General features: G+C 44.3%; 1 protein-coding gene and 1 long non-coding RNA gene across 3 annotated transcripts in view; one reads left to right on the forward strand and one right to left on the reverse strand.

Moving 5' to 3' along the window:
* The window catches only part of NAV2 (neuron navigator 2), a 538301-nt gene that overhangs the window by 378744 nt on the left and 141912 nt on the right, over positions 1 to 17645 (reverse strand). The window lies entirely within an intron of this gene.
* LOC148687630 (uncharacterized) lies at positions 8439 to 9596 on the forward strand. The gene is made up of 2 exons (XR_015949692.1): positions 8439 to 8800; positions 8875 to 9596. It is a non-coding gene; the product is annotated as an uncharacterized LOC148687630 (long non-coding RNA).

The raw sequence follows: 17645 nt of genomic DNA on the forward strand, positions 1-17645 counted from the left end.
CCCCCAGCCGCCGACAGGAAGGAGACATCTCGGGATCCGTCCTTTCTGTCTGCGGTGAGGGGAGAGGAACGAACAGAGAGAAAGCAGCCCTTTCTCTCCGTTCATTCCTCTCCCCCCCACCGCCGACAGAAAGCACAGATGCCAGGGTTGCCGGCTCTGTCAGGTGGGGGGAGGGTGAAGCGGAGGACTGATCCGATCCTCCGCTTCTCCCTCCCCCCGCCTGACAGCACGATTCGGCCTCTTTCCGCAGCAGCGGCGCGTGGGGGGGGCGGCTGGCCCCTCCCATGGTCGCCGCTTCGTGGGGCGCTCCGCTGAGGCCAGCAGGGCAGCGGGCGCCCAGGAGAAGGCCGCGATTCGGCCTCTTTCTCCAGTGGCGGCAAAGGAAGCAGCCTCCTCCTCGTGCAGTGAGGCACTTGTCTGGCCAGGAGCGGCGGTTGGCGGGGGGTGGGGAGAGCGCGCACGCGAATGTGCGTTCCAAGTCTCTGCGTCCAATCCCTGTGTCCATGGGGCACATGCGCAGTAGCGCAAACCCAGGGACACAGGGAATACTGGACGCAGAGACACTTGCACTTTATTATATAGGATAAAGGTAAAGGGACCCCTGACCATTAGGTCCAGTCGTGACCGACTCTGGGGTTGCGCGCTCATCTCACATTATTGGCCGAGGGAGCCGGCGTATAGCTTCCAGGTCATGTGGCCAGCATGACAAAGCCGCTTCTGGCAAACCAGAGCAGCACATGGAACGCCGTTTACCTTCCCGCTGTAGCGGTTCCTATTTATCTACTTGCATTTTGACGTGCTTTCGAACTGCTAGGTTGGCAGGAGCTGGGACCAAGCAACGGGAGCTCACCCCGTCACAGGGATTCGAACCGCCGACCTTCTGATCAGCAAGCCCTAGGCTCAGTGATTTAACCACAGCGCCACCTGGGTCCCGTTATTATATAGGATAAGCTGCTGTTATTCAAAACAAGGGAAGTATTGCCTTTGAATTCTACAGGACAGGGAATCAAAGATTATTACCCCCTCTCTCAGGGCTTGATGTCAAAGTCCCCCAGGAAGGATCACATCTGAATGATATATTTTGTACTGATTAAACTTTGTTACTAAATTTGAACTATTTTAAACCATACTTTAAGTAGAATGAATGGGCACTTGGAACACAGTTGCAAGAGAAATAATGGGGCGGTTTCATTGATTACAGAATAACAGAGAAATATAGGAATCTTATTGGGAGAGAAGTATATATTCCATTTCTAACACCAAGTAATGTGATTAGCACCGACTTTCCATATTGGGAAAGAACACATGGGGGGAAGACACATGACTGTAAGAAACCCACTAGGAATAGATGAGAGATACATTGGTCAAAAATGCCCCAGTAGGGTCTTTTAAATCTCCTCCCATATTGGACTAGTATCACGAGTGACATCAGTTACAGTTTATAATATACTCTTTTGATCCACTGTGCCAAAAAAGCATCTGTTTTCTATGCAGTTTCAAAGGAACAGATTTGGTTCTACTTTGTGTTCTCCATACAGGATGGAGTATCTGAAAGGCATTACTGGTGCTAGCCTGTCCATGTGTTCATTTGCAAGACCTAGATGATTGTAATTGGGACTCTGCTATAAGAAAACTACAACAGACACAAAATTCCCAGTTTAAGAGAATGTCAAGAAAACAACCTTTTCAAGTGATGTGCATGTACGTACAGGACAGTTCTGTGGTTAGAATGCTTCTTTTAAATATAAGTGTCTGAATGATGGACTGAGTAGCAGCCTTTAGTGTGCATTTACTTACATTTGCTGGATCCATCATGTTGATGTGATGTCAGTTTTCTATTTGATTTTCTGGAAGCAACAGAAGTTAATTGCCGCTGGGTTATTTCTTGCAGCAGTGCCACACACACACACACACACACACACACACACACACACACACACACAAATAGATGGTGCTTTAGCAGAGCAGCATTGTTTACTGAAGACTGAATTTGGCACACTAGAAAACAAAGCTAGAGTGAAAGTTATAATAGATTATGTAGTTTTGTCATCCATATTCTAGATTCTATAAAGCAGGAAGAAGGACAACAAATTCCATTTGTTCTTCTTCTTCCCTAAATCAGAAAAATGCAATTAACTCAAATACATATGGTTTGCTTAAGATTGGTGAACTGTTGTTTTCCTGAGGAAAGAAGATTGTGTCATGATCAACAGGATCTGTGACTGTGGGGTTTTTTTATTACCAGATATTGGCCTGGATCCAATGAGATACACAAGTAGTTCTGTGCATCCAACAGGGCTATGGATTTGTATGTCTTGAAGACCTCCTCATGATGACCACTGAGAGGAGCAGAGAGAGAAGAAATGCATCTGCATCAGCACAACCAGACACGTTCATCTGCCCCAGCTGCAACCTAACATGTCTCTCCCATATCGGCTCTACAACCACAGCAGGTGCTGTAATTCTGTGGTTTGACTTCACCCCCAAAGGCACACACCTCCATTGTTTCCTGAGACAGACAGATGCTAACAACCTCATGATGCAAGAGAAACCTCTTTTGAAACTGAAAAGCTAACAGGATAAAAAGCAATTTCTGAGAAGTTGTGCCTTTGGCCACAACCAAGGCCTTGCATCACGGGACGCAGGTGGCACTGTGGGTTAAACCACAGAGCCTAGGGCTTGCTGATCAGAAGGTCGGTGGTTTGAATCCCCGCGACAGGGTGAGCTCCCGTTGCTCGGTCCCAGCTCCTGCCAACCTAGCATTTCGAAAGCGCGTCAAAGTGCAAGTAGATAAATAGGTACTGCTACAGAGGGAAGGTAAATGGCGTTTCCGTGTGCTGCTCTAGTTTGCCAGAAGCGGCTTTGTCATGCTGGCCACATGACCTGGAAGCTGTACGCTGGCTCCCCCGGGCAATAACGCGAGATGAGCGCCGCAACCGCAGAGTCGGTCACAACTGGACCTAATGGTCAGGGGTCCTTTTACCTTTACGGCCTTGCATCACACACACACACACACACACACACACACACACATACACACAATGAATTAGAGTGCTTTTTCAAAATACATATGATAGAAGGTATTCAAAGCATTGATGCTGCCAGATATTGCCAAAGAGTGCTGTCTAAATCTGAGTGCATCTGGGTCCCAGATCATTTATTGATTAATCCAATTAGAACCAACCCAGGTTCAAGGGCACGTGGAGGACTTCTTTAGAGAATGGGTGCAACATTCAGAGCTGCCAACGACACAGTCCTGCATAGGCGTCACTGCTCTTTCTAGTCTAGCCACATTCATGGGAAGGAGGAGTGTACAGTGGTAGAAGGAGCTGAAAGGCTCTCACGGGCAGGAGTTTGTACGACTGACTGTTCAAATCAGGGCCGACCCACCTATGAGGCCCCAAGCAGGAGGGGGCACCATTTTGAGGTCTGCCTCAGATACCAAAACGTATTGGTTCAAATGACCATTCAACTTAATGTAATCATTTGTTTTTATCCATCAATATAAATGTTAATTTTAAGAGAAAAGCATCTAGACTTTATTTTAATTGCTGATCAGGCTATTTTAACCAGCAACTGAATAAAGGTAAGCAATCTGTACGAGTCCACTAGATGTAATGTTTTTAGCTGTAAATAGTTATTTCCTCTCCTAATCTCTGGAAAGTAGGAAGGATGGCAGTGACCTTGAGGCACAAATTGTACCATGTTGTCTATGTGTCTCATCATCATTTTCTAATGAAAAATCCCCCAAAGTAACCTTCCCACTCTTTGTCATTCATAGAATCATAGAATCGTAGAGTTGGAAGAGACCACAAGGGCCATCCAGTCCAACCCCCTGCCAAGCAGGAAACACCATCAAAGCATTCCTGACAGATGGCTGTCAAGCCTCTGCTTAAAGACCTCCAAAGAAGGAGACTCCACCACACTCCTTGGCAGCAAATTCCACTGCCGAACAGCTCTTACTGTCAGGAAGTTCTTCCTAATGTTTAGGTGGAATTTTCTTTCTTGTAGTTTGAATCCGTTGCTCCGTGTCCGCTTCTCTGGAGCAGCAGAAAACAACCTTTCTCCCTCCTCTATATGACATCCTTTTATATATTTGAACATGGTTATCATATCACCCCTTAACCTTCTCTTCTCCAGGCTAAACATACCCAGCTCCCTAAGCCGTTCCTCATAAGGCATCGTTTCCAGGCCTTTGACCATTTTGGTTGCCCTCTTCTGGACACGTTCCAGCTTATCAGTATCCTTCTTGAACTGTGGTGCCCAGAACTGGACACAGTACTCCAGGTGAGGTCTGACCAGAGCAGAATACAGTGGTACTATTACTTCCCTTGATCTAGATGCTATACTCCTATTGATGCAGCCCAGAATTGCAGCCAACATGCTTAGTGGTTGCATCAGCTTTGAACCCAAATATTCATCTAAATAGGGTGGGTGGGTGGGGAAACCAAATTTCAACAGGAAACCTTGCATTGGTTTTACCACAGCTTCCACAGAACCTGTGGCTCTACTGTTATTGGATTCCAACTGTAGTGGCCAATTGCCAGGGATGATAGAAGTTGCAGTCCAGCCGCATCTGGAGGACCACAGGATCCTTAGCCCTGTTCTAACCAAGGGAACATGTTTCCCCTGTATGTTTTATGTGTTTGTTGCTTCACATGCTATCTACTTAACAGCTTCATTTCCTTTCATTAAAAAACACCTTTCAACAAAATGTGTTCCATCCTCCTCCCCACTCCACCCCCAGCCCAGCTATTTTTAGCCTCTTATCACAGTTATTTCCTCCAGTGAATAGTTTCCTGGCATTGCTGCTGGAGCATACTGATGTTCAGAATGGGGGAAACACATTGTGGCACAGTAGGTGCCTTGCATGTGTGTGCTGTGTATGAAGGGAGAGCAGTGGCTGCTGCAAGAGAACAGCTTCAGCAGCGGGGGGGAGGCACTCTGCACACCTCTCACCCCAACACACACACACACCCCAGTAGCATTTTAGAACCCAAGATGTAAAGTCATTCTTCCCAGGGTGCCCAAGGAGCTTTGAAAATGAGCTTTTTGCTTTGTTTTCTCAAGGATCTTCCATCATTATTTTATCAGGAGAATGGCCCCTGCCCAAATGCTTGTGATGAAGCAAGGGGAAGGGGAAGGAAGCCCTGGGTGGGGAAATGGATGGCAATGCAATTAAAAATCCAAATGCTGTAATTTGTCAAACCTATGTACTAGAGGTGAGAGGGAGGCAGCAACCAAGGCAGAGGCATAAGGCATGAATAGGAGAGCAACTGTGATTGTGAACTGACCTGCTAAAGAAAGTAGAATGGATGGATGAATGAATAGATAGATGATAGATAGATAGATAGATAGATAGATAGATAGATAGATAGATAGATATTCAGTCGTAATGACCTACACTAGGATCAACTACTTGGATATGCATCCCCCCTCTACTCCACAAAACACAGTAGTGTACACTAGATGGGATGGTCTTTACAAGATATGTCTCTGTCTTCCTGGGGCATATTTGTAAATGGTTAAAGTGCTAGGCATGTGTGGGGAGGGCATTCTACATCTGGGGTGCCACAACTGAAAGGCTCTGTCCTGGTGGCCACCCAGCTAATGTTACAACCAGGAGACAACTTTATTTGGCTGATCTTAATGCAGGGCAGGATTATGCTGTGAGAGCTGGTTCTTCGGATATCCAGATCCCAGGCTGTTTAGGGTTTTTACAGATCAAAAGCAGCAGATTGAATTGTGCCTGGAAACAAACTAGAAACCAGCAAAGCTGTTTTGACTCTGACAGGGTCAATGACACCAAGTGGAATCCCCTCCCTTGGATGAAATGATGGCCACAACACTGGTGCAGTTCCGTCACATGGTGAAAACTTATCTGTTCTCCTGAGCTTTTGAATGTTCCACCCTGGCAGCTCTGAGTTTTAGGATTGTTTTATACTGCAGTAGCAATTATTTTATTCTTACTATGAGTTACATTGTCAATGCTTTAATTGTGTTTCATATATTCCAATATATTGTTTACTTGGTATATTGAAAAGTGCATATTGTGCTTACTGTGTGACCAAGTGCAGTATGTAAGTGCATCTAAGCAGTCTTACCCATGGACGTTAGGGGTAAGGGGCACCCGGGCACCAGGCTCTCAGGGGCGCCAGGCTGAGAGTCTAGGGCCCGAGAGTTGAGTTTGGGGAAGAGCCCGTCTGTTGGTTGGAAGAGTGCTGCAGCAGGCTCTTCTGTGCCGCACATTTGGGGGTGACAGAGCCAGCAAGACGCTGAGGCAGCCAGACGGCTCTGCCCTCCTGCACGCCTGGGACTGGGCAACCTGTGGGACGTGCCAGGCAGATCTTTGCACCCAGGTGCCGCATATGCTTAAGACAGCCCTGCATCTAAGATAAATAAGTAGGTAACCAGCCAACTAATGACCTGCGGACATTTTCAGGACTCAGGAAGGCAGAAGCAAAAGATGCTCTCCAGGTACCAGCTGAGTACCTTTTCCCATTAGAGACTGAAACTGCAAACTCTGGAATTGCCAGTGAAAATAACATGCAGGAAAAGATGCTCAGCTAGGCTTTTGGGAGGCACTGGCCTCCCCTGTCCTAAATGGCAGCAAGTCCAGTTCCTGAATTCTTGAGGTGGACAGTAGCAGCAGGTACTTGAGAAGATTCAGGACTCGTCCACACTGCTGCTTGTCCCATGTTTTCTACATTTTGCTTTTGTTCCACAGCTTTGCCCTGGAAAACATGCTCCTTACCGCTGAATTGGAACAAATGGTAATCTGCAGAAAACCTGATTGTCCTTTGTTCCCATTCAGGGGCAAAAAGAGCATTTTCCTGGTGGTGGTGGTGGGAACAGTGGGGGAAACAGATGTGTGGATGAGCCCTAAATGTGAGTGCTTGCAAGTGCTTGCACTGAATCGCAATCACATTTGGAAGGGACCCCAAGGGTAATCCAGTCCAATCCCCTGCAATGCAGAAATCTCAACTAAGGCATCCATGACAGATGACCATCAATCCTCTGCTTAAAAGGCTCCAAGGAAGGAGAGCCCACCGCCTCCAGAGGGAGACCGTTCCTCTGTCAGAAAGCTTTTGCCATCAAGAAATTCTTCCAATGTTTATTCAGAATCTCCTCTTGATCTCCCTAGTCCTGTTTATCAAGAGTAGTATATAAAATAATGATTCTCAATCCTGATATTTATATTAGATCAATAAATTACACTTTAGCAACTAACTGCTGATTTTAAAGAATGTGTATTATTGGTAACACACTTTTTCTGCCTGAAAGCAGGTGGTGGGTGTCTGATTATTATTTATTATTATTTTCATAAAAATAGGTTTTATTAGTAGAAGAGAACAAGGTTTATTACACTGGTGACTTTCTAACTTTACATTTTTATGTAATTTCTGGGCATCCAGTCACTTCTTAAACTTGCTATGTTGTTTTCTTTTTCTGACCAGATGTTCATTGTGTGTCTTCTAGTCATATTTCATGCAGCTGGCTTTAAATCCAAAAGCTGAATATTGATTGCTTTTTTTTAAAAGGTATGTAATTTCTTTCTGAGTTTGGGCCCCAAGGGTAAAGGACTCCCCCCTCCCTGATCAATACTTGTTAATGAGCTGGCAAGGTTTCTGCTTTTTAATTTAAATTGGATTCAGAGGGGATGTACCAAGAATTTCAGTACAGTACTAGAAACGAAAGAACCAGGACTTGCAAAAACATTGTTGCATATCCTCAGGAGTGTTCTTTTCAGATTTCCAGACAGTCACCACACCCTCCTCTAGGACACTCCATTCCAATACCACCTCTGACTTTTATTTTTCAATTGACGCTTGACATTCCATTGATACTGAGCATGCTCAGTCTACTTCAGAGGTTTTTTTTTCTTTTAGGGGAAGCAGCTGATCTCTTTGTTGTTGTTGTTTTCTTTTCAGTTGTATGTCTGCAAACCTCCCTCAGGTTATCCCCAGGGCAAATGCCATCCTCTTCCTTCTTAGTGGCCCTATTTTGGCTTCAGTCTTGTTGGCACTTACCACCTGAATCAATAGTACAGGAAGCAATATTGTTCCCCAGAAAGCAGCTTCTCCAGAACAGTGGACACCTTCTCTTATTCTGTGTTGAACTGGCAATGTACCATTATTGACTTTCTGAATGAGCAGTAACATTAATGTAATTTATTCCTCTTTCTCTCCCTCTCTCTCCCCCACATACACACACAATGTCAAAAAAGACACGCTTTTGCTTCCCTGTGAAAAACAGGGATTTTGGTGATTTCTTGCATCCCTTCGTGAAATATTTCCAGCTTGTCAGCGGAATGCGTCCCCATGGCTGAGACATACCCGGGCCCTTATCCAATAATACACTTGATTGAGGATGCCTGTGCATATTCCACTGAAAGCAATGAAATGCAGAATGGACCCATGACATCCACTTCTACCGTGTTTCCCCTTTTTTAAGACACCGTCTTATTACTTTTTTTTCTCAAAAAACCACAGGGTGGCTTATTTTTGGTGGGATGTCTTACTCGTATTTTTATTATGAGTCTGAGGGAAGGGAGGTGTGCGTCCCTGGCCCAGCCCTCTCTCCCCAGCCCTGGGATGTTCGCAAAGGGCTGCTCTCTCTCTCCTCTGATGTGGGGACTCACTTAATAGCAATCTGCTACACTGGAGCTTCTTAAATCTAAACCAGTATAATGGAATCTATCTGTGTGATACAGTCCTAGCAGTAGCCTATAGTAAAGCAAATAAGGATCTCTACTAGCCAGCTGCCCAAGACTTAAGTTCCAACAATGTAACACTTTGTAGTGCTAAAATAAAAAAAATCCTTCAGTAGCACCTTAAAGACCAACTAAGTTTTATTTTGGTATGAGTCTTTAAGGTGCTACTGAAGGAATTTTTTTATTTTACTTCGACCCAGACCAACACGGCTACCTACCTGTAACCAGAACTTTGTAGTGCTATCACTGATAGCAAAGAAGCTACCTGCTGAGAACAAAGAAGCCAGCTAAACAGCAATTAAGATTGCTGACTTGGTAAATGGTAGCAATTAAGAAGCAATTGAGCTAGCAAGGTAAAATTTTGTGGGTAAAGGAAGCTAGGACCGGCAGTTTAACTTTTGTGCTCACAAACAGCAAGAAGGAAAAAGTCCTTAATTTTTTTAAAAAAGTCCCCAAGGCAAGGACTGCGATCCAGACTACTTACAAATCCTTAAAGGGGCAGCTCCACAGACAAGCAAGCATAAGGTAGAAAGGAAGGCTGCAAGGAGACAACAATCAGACACAGGAGACTGCCGTCAAGAGGAAATCAACAGGCAACTCATGGGTGGACGCATAGAATGGAAGGGAAAGGTGGAGGGAAGCGAGAGGTGGGTTCTGTGTGTGTGTGAGAGAGAGAGACAGAGAGACAGAGAGACAGAGAGACACAGACGCGCACACGGAGATCTCTCCCTTAAAGGGAAAACAGCCTTTGCATTCAATCGCTCCTCTCCCGTCAAGAGGAAATCAACAGGCAACTCATGGGTGGACGCATAGAATGGAAGGGAAAGGTGGAGGGAAGCGAGAGGTGGGTTCTGTGTGTGTGTGAGAGAGAGAGAGAGAGAGACAGAGAGACAGAGGACACAGACGCGCACACGGAGATCTCTCCCTTAAAGGGAAAACAGCCTTTGCATTCAATCGCCCCTCTCCCGTCAAGAGGAAATCAACAGGCAACTCAGGGGTGGGCGCATAGAATGGAAGGGAAAGGTGGGGGGAAGCGAGAGGTGGGTGCTCTCTCTCTCTGTGTGTGTGTGTGTGTGTGAGAGAGAGAGAGAGAGAGAGAGAGAGACGCAGGGGGCGGGGGGAGAGAGAGAGACAGACGCGCTCACGGAGGTCACGAGGCTTCGGCAGCCAGCAGCTACGGCTCTTCAGTGCATTTTTACAAGCTTTTAAAGGAAATACGTGTCTGTGGAGCGACAGCAAAATGGAGATATTTTTAAGGGGGGGTTGGCTGGCGGGAGGGGGGTTATTGCTACTGGGTGAAGGGTCTATCAGTATGTCTTATTTTCGGGGTATGGCTTGTATCGCGCAATTGCTTAGAAATCCTGCTATGGCTTATATAATGACTACGTCTTAAAAAAGGGGAAACACGGGTAGGTGTGCATCTGAATTCTATCCATCTGTATTGCACTAATGGCTGTGTATTTGATGTGCTTCACAATATTGCATATCCCAACCCACCTTCTGTCGCAACTACAGTAGTCATTGTAAGATATGCCTAAAGCTGGATAAGGAAAAATCCTTGCCATGCATTGCTGCTCCCAGGTTAAGACTGCACGGGATTGTGATCTTGCATAGGTGCAAGATAATGTGGCATCATAACTGGAATGCCCAGTTGACTCTTGACCAGAAGGAAAAACAGGGACAGGACAGGGAGCAGATAAATCATGGGACACAGTTTAAGCATCTTCTGGTGTGTATCCTGCTATATGTTGTTGTTTAGTCATTTAGTTGTGCCCGACTCTTCGTGACCCCATGAACCATAGCACGCCAGGCACTCCTCCCGCAGTTTGGTCAGACTCATGTTGGTAGCTTCAAGAACACTGTCCAGCCATCTCGTCCTCTGTCGTCCTCTTTTCCTTGTGCCCTCCATCTTTCCCAACATCAGGGTCTTTTCCAGGAAGTCTTCTCTTCTCATGAGGTGGCCAAAGTATTGTAGCCTCAGCTTCAGGATCTGTCCTTCCAGTGAGCACTCAGGGCTGATTTCCTTCAGAATGGATCCTGCTATATACACGCTGCTCTTTATATTAGCAGGGGGAGATAACATTGGAAAGCCAACCCATCCAAATTTAAAGTTCTTTTTGTTTAAATGCTTCACACATATGCTACCAATCCTATGTTTATTTTTATTTATTAAAATGATGAGGAGTAGTGCCACAAAAGTGATACTTGATAAATACTTAGTCAAATGCATATCTTTTAACTGCCTTGTCTTCTGAATATTTTCTTAGCTACTGGAATGCCACAATTTGCAATGTATTAATGCGTTAAATATACATGCCTTAATACTGTCCTGACATTTTCTATTACCGCACAGTGGAGGCTTTGATGGATCATGTTTTACAAAATATGTCTCTATTATAATTGGCACTTAGTGACAGATAACAGTAGCGGGATGAATACTGCTTTTGAGGGGGCCCACTTCATAGTATAATGTGCTATTCAGAAAATCTCAGCAGGTGGGCGGAGGTCAAGTCTCTGTCTCTTTCTATTGATCCTTCCCTTATGTAAGCAAGCACTGCTCAAGTGAAACAAAGACTCTGCTGGGCTTGCATTAATAAAGTTGCTCCATTGTGTTTTTTTTTCTTTCTTTCATGTAACTGAGCGCATTGCTTAAGAAGTTTAAAAAATATAGGGCCCACTCCACATTAACATGCTCTGGCCTAGCAACCATTTGTTTTTAAGGTGCCTTCCAGGTGAATAGTCTATGGCTTCATGAGTATCCCAGCTTTCTTTGCTAAGGGTGTGTTCTGCATATCTATTCGGATGGGAAAGGTACTATTAGGGACTCTACCACCAGGTCTAATGACAGCCACTTAAATCAGAGTTTCATACTTAGAGTCCAAAGGTCAAGAGATGGCAGTTGCTATGGAGATTTTATCTCAAACCATTATAGTTGGAAGTAGGACCATAGGCAATGTGCAGAAGACTCCCCTCAGGTATTTTATATGAATAGAAAATTGAAACCTGTCTGTGCTATTATCTCTTGGAGTTTTCATTCTGAAATTTTCTACAATGATATAAAGTGTATTCCATTTCTTATCACTGGATATCACTGAAAATCCTCGGAAGTTATTGATTTGTGAAATACAGCTGAAGTGGTGGGGATCATTATCAAAGCCACCTAAATAATGCATACAGGGTCTAAAGAAGAGAGTCCTGACAATGCTTTACTGAGAAAACTGAACAAAACAGTGTATTATTTGAGGAGCAAGAAACAGAAACATTTTGTCTTTCTTAGGTTAGGCCTTATACATAGCAGAGATAGAACCACCAAACAAACAGAGGAAACATTCCCCCAAAACTACGCAGCCACTAAGGGCACGTTTCCTCAGTGAAGACCACACCACTTTGCTCGGTTTCTAAGCAACACCTTCACCTGCCCTTCTATTGGCTAGTTGACTTTAAACAATAACAGAATTAACACTTACATTACACATGGAATGATCTCCGTTGTTGCACTACCAATAGAGAAAAATTGAACATTGTAACAAATATAATTTAAAGTTACTCCTAGTGACCAGAGGAGAAATGCCATGTGGGAGGAGCACAGAGAGAAGAAATATGTGTCCCCCCTATTGGTCTCCATAGCCACAGCAGCCACAGTAACTCTCCAACAGTTTGACTTTATCCCCTCTCCCCCACGGTGCACTATTCCATTGTCTCTTGAGACAGACAGATGCCAACAACTGAGAACACAAGGCAGCAAAGTGTGTAAAGTCATGGACCAGCGTCTACCGGGTAATTTAGGAACAGCCAAGGACTTTTGTGCACTCTGTAGGATTTGGTTTGCAGTATCAGCCCAGCTTGCTTTTAAACCTCGCCCTATTTTAAAATCAGGTTGCTGTGCAGGGCATGGGGTGGCTGCTGATCAATAAAGCATAATACAAATCCCCTATTTGCATGCTGCTTTAAATCTTGGCCAATGGTGTTTTGTTCCAGTACAGTACACCCCATTCAAAAAAACAATGAAGGCTGACTTTCATTATCATTGCATCTTGCTAAATATGTTTTAGCACAGATGTTGCATATCCCAGTGGTGTTTTTAGAAGTGTTTACAAACTCGCTTGGGGAATCATTCTTGAAATAGCTTTGCTCATCCTCAAAGACTAGTGTCTTCATTTTACACTTTCAAGAGCGTGAGCTTAGTATACTAACTGTCCATTAGCAAGATTCTTCCCCCTAAAAGTATCTGACTGTCATTCTCTGGCTTGGTTCATATATCGCATTAAACTGTACTTAAAAACAGTTGTTTGATGTAAGGTGTGGCGTACTGCTGCAAGCTGTTGAATAAATATCGCTTCACTCCTTCCCCAGGCTGCTTGGAATGTTATCCAAAATGTACCACAGGCACTATGCCAAAAATAAACTTTGGTTATCATTCATGGCTTGTTTGGAGAGATGTAACAACAAGCCAAATTCTGTCTTGTATCCTGAAAGTGCGGCCATGGCAGGAGGGTGGGGGTGGAGCGAGCATGTACTTCCATGCTGCACATCTAATATGTATTTTGGAAAGTGGCTTACCTGTGAGATCATCGCCAAAGGGTTCCCATCGCATGAGGGTTTCCAAGGTGTGAGCAGCACTTCTCATGTGAGCGTTCGGGGGGGGGGGGTTAGTGGACTTTTTTACTACTGGAATGCTGGGCACCATTTTGAATCAAGATGGCATACTGAGATGTGACTTTTTCAACAAATGTTTGGTGCCTCTTGAGATGTTGTTGCCAAACTCAGCATGATTGGAAGTGGGGGATTTCGTTAACATTTGGATGCCAGGCACCAATTTGAATAAAGAGGGTGGGCCACAATGTGACTTTGGCATACTGACTGGCAGTAAGTCAGTATGCCAAATCCAAAGTCCAGAATTCAGTCCACACACGTGAGTCCAAAATCCAGGAAGCACAGTCCAGGGCCAATCCAAGTAGACAAGTCTGAAGTCCAGCAATCAGGACAGAGTCCAGAGTCAAACCCGAAACACAGTCCCCTAGAGGTCCAGGTGCATCCAAGTCAAGGGCCATCTACATAGGCAGTTGAGCAGACAAAGCACCTCAGCTTTTTTGCATCTGTTTTGCATGCTGATTGCAGCATCTAGGCTTGATGTGACCCTCAGCTGCTATGAGCCTACTCCAGCTGAGGAATCACATACATTCTCCCAGAGCTAGTGAGCCCCACCTGGCCAGCTAGGGAGCTGAGCTATGAGCCTTTGCCCGCCTCAGCCTCCTAGAGCACCCATCTCTCTGCTCCCTATGCCTTAGAGCAGGCATCCCCTAACTTAGGCCCTCCAGATGTTTTGGACTACAATTCCCATCATCCCTGACCACTGGTCCTGTTAGCTAGGGATCATGGGAGTTGCAGGCCAAAACATCTGGAGGGCCGCAGTTTGGGGATATCTGCCTTAGAGCCTGCCGTGTTCATGGAGACAGGGGCTCCTTGGGCTCTGGTGATGGGTCCTGATGCTCTGGTTTCTGTGTGCTGACCCTCATCCCATGTTTGTCCTGGTGTGTCCCATCCCTAGCTACACCCCTCGCTAGGATCCCGTTTCTCCTCCCTGTTGTCCTGGCAGTTCATGACAGCATAACCTAAGCTGATTTTTGGTTACAGGTAGGTAGCCATGTTAGCCTGATGTAGTCAAAACAAAATTAAAAAATTCCTTCCAGCAGCACCTTAGAGACCAACTAAGTTTGTCATTGGTATGAGCTTTTGTGTGCATGCACACTTCTTCAGATACTGGTTCAGATTCTGATTTTTGGTATGACTGATCTAAACTCACAAATCACACTATCCATTTAAAAATCATAGTATTTTTTGGTTTCTAAAAATTTCTGGCCAGTACCAGGCACTCTCTTCTAGTTGACAATAAACCACTGTTTTAAAAAAAATATCTATGGTTTAATCTGATGTGTGAACCAGGCCATTATTAGCAACTGATAACCTTAGATTAGAGTGTTAGCAGCAGCAACAACAATCATTCATTGTAAACGGCAAAGCAATAGCTGATCTGGTCCAACTTATAAATTATAGATTTATTGCTGATCACTTATCCATTTGGCAAGGATGACATGGCAATGCTTTAATAAATAGGAGCTAAACATCACAGTTTATGCTGAGTCTGCTACAGAGACGACCCTAAAAGTGGGAGAAAATTACTTATGCTCCTTATGAGTTTGTAGCAGTTAGCTTCAGTCATATGCACACTAATTTAGAAATCCCAGTGAAATATTTGGGGTTTACTTCTAAGTAGATACTGTATGGCCAAAATTCTGTCCCCAATTACAAGTGCATACACTTAAGGGAGAACTTGCACATGACACTTATAATTTTTCTCCTTTTTTTTGTCTTATTTACCATAAAACCTATTTTGACAAAAGCACTCATTCAGACAGGAGACACCTCTCCTCTGCTTTCTACTCCACATCAGCAACAGTCAAACATGAAAGAGATTGAAAGGAGAGATACTCCCCATGCACAGAAATGCTTCCAAGCAGGACTGAAGTGTGCATAAGCAAACACAGGAGTTCAGCCTGTGCCTATTTTCTGGTGTGATGAAGAACGGTGGAAGCAGTAAGCCAATGTTTAGAATGAATAAACATTTCCATATAAAGTGTATATTTTTTCATTCTCATTCTATAGACAGTTTCACCTTACAGCCAGAAAGAATATGTCACTATACTGGAGGCTGTTAGCTTTTAAGTAAAACGAAACAACGGTATATACTATAACTGTGATTAGAAATATTTGGAAGCAGAGCCTAAACAACTACTTAAAAGGCAACCTCTTCTTACAGATTCAGATCTTGGAATCATCATTCATGCCTTCAACTTTTCAAAACTTGACTACTGTAATGCACTCTGTGGGGAAACTATCCCTTGAAGACAGCTTGAAGAATGAATCACATGTAACACATTACAAAATGTACTTTCTGTGGCTTTTGGGGCATATGTCAGGTTCTAACTTATCATTGATACATTTCTCAACAACTTTGTTCAGGTAGATTTTACAGGTGATTTCCTCACCTGCTGGGCCACAGTTCTGTGACTTCATCTCCCATATGAGAACCATTCCCATAGGTACAATGACCACCCCTTCACAATGGGCAGACACTATCAGCCACTTTTCAAGTCTCCATCTGAAAAACAGGCCTCTCTCTACAGAGGCTGAGTTTACAAAAAGGCTCCCATTTCAGTGCAGCCCTGAGTATCACAAGCTGGCAACTCTAGTTAACTTGCAGGACTTGAAACAGAGCAGGAATTGCCTGAATTAATGGATTACACCCACTGCTTGCTGTAAATGAAGAAATATTATAGACTTTCTCCTTGGTTATTTTTGTTAATGCTGCTGCTATATCGATGTAAGTGCCCTGCCACACAATGACTTTATCATGTAAGTGTGCCTTATTAATTAAGCCCATATTAATTAAAAGTCTTAATGTAACACACACACACACACACACACGGAGAGAGAGAGAGAGAGAGAGAGAGAGAGAGAGAGAGAGAGAGAGAGAGAGAGAGAGAGAGAGAATCTCAGGGTGGTGTACAAAATGTATCAAAATAAAAAAAAAATATAACAGTAACAATACACCACAATAAAAGCCATCACCAAAAGTTTGGCAGTAAAAATCTGTTGGGGCTTTAACAAACACCAGAATAGTGGCACCTATCTTACCTTGTGGGTGCGGTTGTGATTCCAGAGGCTAGGCACCATAACAAAACAACAAGAGCCAAACTGCAACAAAGGCCATCCCTTCGGTTGCTACCAGATGTACCTGTGGCAGGCAGCAGAACAACCAGAATGCCCTTACCTGCAGATCTCAGTGGAAAGACAGGTAGGCATTTTGAGGGGAAGCCATTCTCTCAGGTAACTTGGCACCAAGGTTTTAAAGGCTTTATAACAGCATGCTGTGCTGATAGCTCCTTGGCATGCAGTGCCGCTCCCTAACCAGATGCATAATGTGCTCACTACCGTATATGCTGCCCCAGTTGTCAAGCTAGCAGCCACATTCTGTACCAGCTGCAGCTTCCTGATCAACCTTAAGGGAAGCCCCACGCAGTGTGCATTACAGCAATCCAGACTCGACGTTATCAATGCATGGGCCCCTGTCTTGCACTTGGGGGTCTACCATAGCTCTGAAAATCCTGGCCTATATCCCAGCAGTATGAGAATGCAGATATTCTGGGCTTTAAAGTCAGATTTATATTTTGCTCTATGTTGTGTATATTTGGAGTAGCAGTTCTTTTTCTTGCTTGGTATCAGAATTCAAATCAGAGCGAGGCTCACAAAAGGTATTAATCGAAGCAACAGAATCCCTTTTTACTCCTTTCATGGTTAAGTGAAGCTTGGTCCTTTTTTATTTTCTAAGTATGGTTAGGCGCCTCAAGCATGCTTGTTAGGATGGAAAAAGCGTGCAAATCCCAGACCAAGGGCTCTGCCAAAAGTCTCTTTAGACAGGCAAGGCAGCCAAAAGTATGCTGAGAGCATGCCAGAGCCATACTGGGTGGCTAAAATTAAATAAACAGTTAATAAAAAGATTTTAAGTCAACCAAGATGAATACAAACTTGCAATCTATCTGCTTTATGAAAAGGGAATCTGCCATAGCAATTGAAGTCCTCCACACTTACAACTTTGCACTTAAGAAAGAGTGAAGCTAAAAGGCGGTCTCTATTTTCATGCAGAAAAAGAAAGGGAAATATGCCTGAACAGATCAATGCAACTTCTCCCGCAGTGAGGGCTTCCCCTTTAAATCCTAAACCCAGCCTGCCCCCTCCTGCAGCAATGGGCAAACATCAGGCACCCAGTGACATCAATACCAATAAGTCTTTTGAAACAAAAGATGGCCCATACCAGGAGATCACTTCATTATGCACATCTGAATGCAATATATGTATCATCCCTTCATTATAA

The sequence above is a fragment of the Zootoca vivipara genome, chromosome 1, assembly GCF_965207765.1.
Source record: "Zootoca vivipara chromosome 1, rZooViv2.hap1.1, whole genome shotgun sequence".
Taxonomy (NCBI): domain Eukaryota; kingdom Metazoa; phylum Chordata; class Lepidosauria; order Squamata; family Lacertidae; genus Zootoca; species Zootoca vivipara.